Below are 6,235 nucleotides of genomic sequence, written 5' to 3'. Positions count from 1 at the left end.
TGACTGTGAAAGAAGCACCCGTGCTGTTGGGAAACATAAAATTATAGAAAGTTACAGCATAGAAAGAGGCCATTCGACCTCGATGAGCTGATGTGCTGCGTTTAAAGAGCAATTGTGATTGACCCATCAGGAGTGATATCTTTGTCAGTGCAAACAGTAGGGACCAAAATTTGTCCTTCCCCCACCCATATTTTGCCTCACGCCACCATCTCCGTGGTCAGTGCTTTGCACCCAGCCCTTCTCTTGTCCTCCTTTCATTCATTCATTCACTCTGTCTTTATCTTTGTTCCCGACCTGTTCCAAATGTGATAGTTCCAGCTCGGAGGCGAAACTTCAACTGTCACCCCAAAGATTCAGGTGGAGCTGCGAAATGTTTTCAATCAAAAAGTAGTTAATACCCATCTTAACAAGATCAAAAATCTCAATTCCCTGACCGGGAATCGAACCCAGGCCACAGCGGTGAAAGCGCCGAATCCTGACCACTAGACCACAAGGGAAGCTGTGACTCTTTTATCAGTTTGGTTTATCGACGCTGCTTTCAAACATGTTTCCATTTTAGATGGAACGAATTTTTCAGTCAACGACAACAACAGTTGCTGTGAGCAACATGAAATTGACAGTGAGGTGAAATAGTCCCACAAACTGCTCATGTGAAAATTTCAATTTCCAAAACCCACCAACATCATCCCTGCGGCTCCTGTGAAACTGATAAGGGAACACACGGCAGACATTCATCACTAAAAGCAACTGACACATCACATTCTAAACACTTTCATGTTGCATCTTTTTCTGCTTCTGTCTCTGCCTCGCCTCCAGCTCCCTCTGCCCGTCCAGCTCCCTGGTCAATTAGCTGCTCGATGCAGACACAGTCAGTTCATGAACCCAAGCTTCCCCTAAAAAGCAGGGTCAGGGAATGTGGGACCCAAGGATTTTAGAAAGAATGAGTTTGCAAATAACATAGTAAAGATAATCTGAGATCTCATCTTCCTGATTCTCCCAAATACTGATTACAGGAATGTGCACAGTGCTGATTATCTACAGTCGCAGGCTCCTTCCATTCTTGTGCACATTGTTAACCTTTGAATCCACTCGCAAGAGGGATTATAAAATAGCAGAATGACTGTGCAAGAAGTAACCGTGGTGTTGGGAAACATAAGATTATAGAAAGTGAAAGCAAAGAGAGAGGCCATTCGGTCCTGTGTGCTGCTCAAAGAACTCTGAAGAAGAGTCATACGCAATAGAAATATTAATTCTGCTTCTTTCTCCAGAAATGCTGCCAGACATACTGAATTTTTCCAGCATTTTCTGTTTTTATTTCAGTTTTCCCGCATTCACAGTATTTTGTCTCTGGATTTTTAGCCCAGTGACAATGCCACTACGCCACCGCCTGAATGCTGACAAATGAAAAGAAAATACGGGTGTGTTTAGGTGGGTTTTCTCTTATTTGAATGATAAATCCTCAGGCGGCAGGATTCGAACCCATGTGTTCATTTTCAACAACAAATGTAAATTATTGAACATCCATGCACACTGAAATGAATAAGTTTGGATAATGCTCTTGCCCAGCTTCAAACCGCTGCTCTGCCACATGTGAAATGACCGTGACCTCCACTGCCCTGTACAAACCCTGTGCTGTAAAGATCCCAATTGAGCTGTCTGGGATGTTAATCGGTGACGTCATGCAGCAGCACTTTAGGTCTTTGTTTTGAAGAAATGGAATTCGGCTGTTCTCATTAGGAATGCTGGAGACAGACTGATCAACAATGTCATCATCAAATGGCACAGCTCAGTAAGAGGCCCTAAGATGGAAGCAAAATACTGTAGATGCTGGAAATCTGAAATAAAAACAGAAACTGCTGGGAAAAACTCAGCAGGTCTGGCAACATATGTGGAGAGAAAAGCTGAGCTAACGTTCCGAGTCCGTATGCCTCTTCTTCAGAGTCATGCCGACACGAAGCATTAACTCTGCTTCTCTCTCCACAGGTGTTGTCAGACCTGTTGAGTTTTTCCAGCATTTCCTGTTTTTACTATAACGTGAAGCCCTTCACCCCATCGTATCTGTGCCAGCTATTTTTAAAGAGCTAACCAATTCGTCTCAAATTCCTTCTCTCTTTACTTAAACCTGAGTTTTCCCCTTTTCAATCATTGTCCATTTCTCACTTGAAGAAAGAGTTTCTGCAGAATCCATGCACAGTTTGCCTTAGTTAACAAAGTTTCTCTGACCCAATGACATGAAGAGTTGGACTAGGATTCCTCAGACAGTTTTCGATACAATCATTGTTTATTTATGCAATTGATTTCATATCGAATTACGAAAGAACTTTAGTCTGATCAGGCAGGTCATCATTATTTCTGAGCTGATATCTACAATCTAATTCCATTTTCTCTACAAACTGGAGAGCTGGATTCAGGTTCCAGTCTCTGGTGGAGTGGGTCCGAATCCTACCACTCCCAAATTTTCAGCTGCTTCCCCCTTTCGGGCACATTAGGAATTCCCTTTGGGTGAGCCAGACACAAGTCCAGTTTAATACGGGGAGTGGGACAGGTTGTGGTCCTTTATCTTGACAGGGTGAACGAGGAGAGACAATGTAAATAGAAATTGGTGTGGAGGAAAGGCGGGTGTGTGGAATTGGTTTAGTTGCTCTTCCTGAGAGCCAGCACAGACATGACGGGCCGAAAGACTTACTTAAGAGCCGTCTCTGATTTGATATGAACATTTTTTCCCTGAGCAAGTCCTGTTAGTTGCGGGCGAGTGTTGAGGGCGATGTTTCTGACATCCATCGGGGTTTCCCCAATGTTGGTTTGCTGACTGCGGTTCTCGTTGTTCCTGATTTTAACCAGGTGCCAACAGGATTAGTTATCGATTAAATAGAATCAAACAAAATCTCCCGCGCTTTCTCATTTCCATTCATCTGCAAGGATTTGTGAAATCCACAGACGGAAATGGAACAAAACTGAGCCGGTTTGGTGACATCCTTTCTTTCTGGCTGTTTGTCTCTCCTTAGCCCTCTGTCTCTCTCGGTTTATGTGTGTGTGTGTGTTCCTGTGTGTGTCAATGTGCTTCACTTCCTCATTTTTACCGATCCACACTTTATTCACCTTAGTTGTGTGGCTTCATATTCAAATCGTAGAGAGAAAATAAAAACAGGTTTAAAAGATTCAAGAGGAATTTTTTTTCTGTATTTTTGAGTGGAGATTATTCAGTTAATAAGTGTCCGAATGTTACAAAGCGGAGGGCGATTGAAATTTTCACTGAGCAACATTTAAACAGACACCGAGTCCTTGTGGTCGAGTGGTTAAGGCCATGGACACATCGAGAGAATGAATTTGTAAATACAAATTGTCCAAACTGATACTCCTCGGACATTTGGGACTGTCTTTCTTCTCGAAGCTGTTCCACGTGTGATATTTGCAGCTCTGACGTGAAACTTCAACTCTCACTCCACTGATTCGGGCGGAGCTGTTGTGCGTTTTCAGTCAATAAGTAAATGAGGCCTGTTTTAACAGTTTGTACCAGGTCAATAAACCTTCATTGCCTGGCCGGGAATCGAGTCCGGGCCACGGCGGTGAAAGGGCCGAATCCTCACCTCTAAATCACGAGGAAAGCTGTCTATAACTTTTGCAACGTGCTTTATCTGGGCCACATTTGCCATTTTTCAGATACTTTCACCAGAGGTGTTTTTAAGGGGTAGCTGCAGTGAAGGATTGGCACCAATACAGTGTCGTTCAATTGGTCTGGTTCCAAATCCTGCTCAGGAATTTAAGAAAAACTTTGAGTTTGCTCAGTGCCTTGACTTCAATGGCGAGAATGTAAGAAAGTACATTCCCCCAAGTGTGTAATAAAATGTCGGAGTGACTGGGAAATGATGCTGGGAAACATAAAATTATAGACAGTTACAGCAAAGAGGCCATTCGGCCTGGCGCGCTGCTTTCAAAGAGCAGTTGTGATTGATTGGTCAGGAGTGATATTTGTGTCAGTGTAAACAGTCGGCAGTAAAATCTCTCACATCACCGCAGCAGACATTCATCACTGAAAGCAACTGACACACGTCAAATTCTGCCGCTTTCATGTCGCATCTTTAACTTCCTGTTCTCCCTTTCAGGCATTTCCATGTCTGTCAAATATCATCCATGCGGAATGTTGTCCTGTTCCTCGTTCCACGAGGAGACTTACTGTGAGTGGGACAAAATAACTGGCTCCATAGCTCAGTGGTTTAGAGCACTGGTCTTGTAAACCAGGGGTCGTGAGTTCAATTCTCACTGGGGCCTGTGATTAATGTTTATGAAATTTGGTAACAAGATAACCTTTGAGCAGAACACTGTAAAAAGATAAAAGCTGGAAATCCAAAACAAAAAAAAACCTGGAAAAACTCCACAGGTCCGACAGCATCTGCGGAGAGGAATATAGTTAACGTTTCGAGTCCGTATGGCTCGTCAACAGAACCTGTTGTAAAGATATCAGAAGGTCATGTCAGTGGCCAACAAGATGGCAGGTGGATTATAATGTAGGCAGGTGCGATTATGTTCACTTGGTTATAAAAATGAGAATAACAGAATGCTTTTAAAATGTGAGAAATTTGTAAGTGCTGATGTTCAAAGAAACTTGGGTGTGCTTGTACAAGCAATGTGGAAAGTTAGCATGCAGGATCAGCATGTTGGCCTTTATTGCAAGGGGATTGGAGAGCAAGAATAAAGAAGTCTTGCTACAGGGTTTTGGTGAGATGGCATCTGGAATCCCGTGTGCTGTTTTCATCTCCACATTTATAAAAGAATAGACTTGCATTGGGGACGGTGCAGGGGAGGTTCACTAAATTGGTCTCTGGAATGAGCTGGTTGTCTTAAGATGAAAGGCTTTTATTCTCTGGAGTTTAGAAGAATGAAAGCCAATCTGATTGAAACCTGTAAAGTTCTGAGAGGGCTTGATAGGGTGGACACAGGGATTGTTTCCGCTGGTCAGGGAGTCGAAAACACTGTGGCTCAGTCTCAGGATAAAGGGTTGATAATTTCGGGCTGAGATGAAGAGAAATTACTTCATCCAAAGGGTTGTGAATCTTTGAATTCTCTACCCAGAGGGTTGTGGATGTTCCAACATTAAATACATTTAAGGCCGGGATGGACAGATGTTTGGTCTCTCGGGGAACTAAGGGATATGGGGAACGGGCAGGATAATGGAGTTGAAGCCCAAGATCAGCCATGATTGAATTGAATGATGGGATAAGCTCGATGAGCCCTGTGATCTACTCCTGCTCCTATTTCTTGTGATCATGTATATAATAAAGACAGTAATTCATGTTATAATAAAAACAGAAAGTATTGGAAGTTCTCAGCAGGTATGACAGCAAATGTGAAGGGATAAACAGAGTGAAGGTTTCGAGTCTAATTTGACACTTTTTCAGTCCATAAATTGGCTGCTAGTTACGACATTTTTCACAACATCAAGAGAGAATTGAACCCAGGCGGTGAAAGCACCGAGGCTGAACCACTAGAGAGTTAGTTTCCAACTGTAGGTTTAATGGTTTAAGAAAACCTAGGGTCAAATAGACTCGCTCTCTTCCTGCTTCTACTCATATTACCGACATAATTCTGCTTTGTGTCCTTTGGCGACAAGGAAATGTTGTCCAAACTTTGCCAGCCCTGCTGTTATTCGGTAAGTTCTCACAAAAGTATTGCGTGTCTCCAAATATTGCGTACAGTTCTGGAATCTGCATCATAGGAAGGGTGTGATTGCACTGGAGAGAGTGCAGAGGAGATTTACCAAGATGTTGCCTGGGCTGGAGAGTTTTAGTTATGAGGAGAGATTAGATAGGCTGGGTTTATTTTCCTTGGAGCAGAGGAGATTGAGCGGGGACATGATTGAGGTGTATAAAATTATGAGGGGCATAGATAGAGTAGACAGGAAGGAACATTTCCCCTTGGTGGAGGGATCAATAACCAGGGAGCATAGATTTAAGATAAGGGGAAGGAGGTTTAGCGGGGATGTGAGGAAGAATTATTTCACCCAGAGTTAAGTGGAAATCTGGAACTCACTGCCTGAAAGGGTGGTAGGGGCAGAAACCCTCATAACATTCAAAACGTATTTGAATGTGCACTTGCAATGCCATGGCATAGAAGGCTATGGGCCTAGTGCTGGAAAATGGGATTGGAACAGTTAGGTACTTTTTTGATGGCGCAGATTCGATGGGCTGAAGGGCCTCTTTCTGTGCTGTAGACCTCTATGACTCTATGACTAAATGGA

At 43.2% G+C, this 6,235-nt stretch overlaps 2 non-coding genes across 2 annotated transcripts; one reads left to right on the top strand and one right to left on the bottom strand.

Annotated features, from left to right (window-relative positions):
* Window positions 1-425: 425 nt before the first annotated feature.
* trnae-uuc (transfer RNA glutamic acid (anticodon UUC)) lies at window positions 426-497 on the bottom strand. Its single transcript has one exon. It is a non-coding gene; the product is annotated as a tRNA-Glu (tRNA).
* Window positions 498-4,195: 3,698 nt separating this feature from the next.
* Window positions 4,196-4,269, top strand: trnat-ugu (transfer RNA threonine (anticodon UGU)). The gene has a single exon. It is a non-coding gene; the product is annotated as a tRNA-Thr (tRNA).
* Window positions 4,270-6,235: the final 1,966 nt, after the last annotated feature.

The sequence above is a fragment of the Cetorhinus maximus genome, chromosome 23 (genome assembly GCF_964194155.1).
Source record: "Cetorhinus maximus chromosome 23, sCetMax3.hap1.1, whole genome shotgun sequence".
Classification (NCBI taxonomy): domain Eukaryota; kingdom Metazoa; phylum Chordata; class Chondrichthyes; order Lamniformes; family Cetorhinidae; genus Cetorhinus; species Cetorhinus maximus.
Note: the sequence above shows the minus strand (reverse complement) of the source record. Positions and strands in the feature narration are given on the sequence as shown.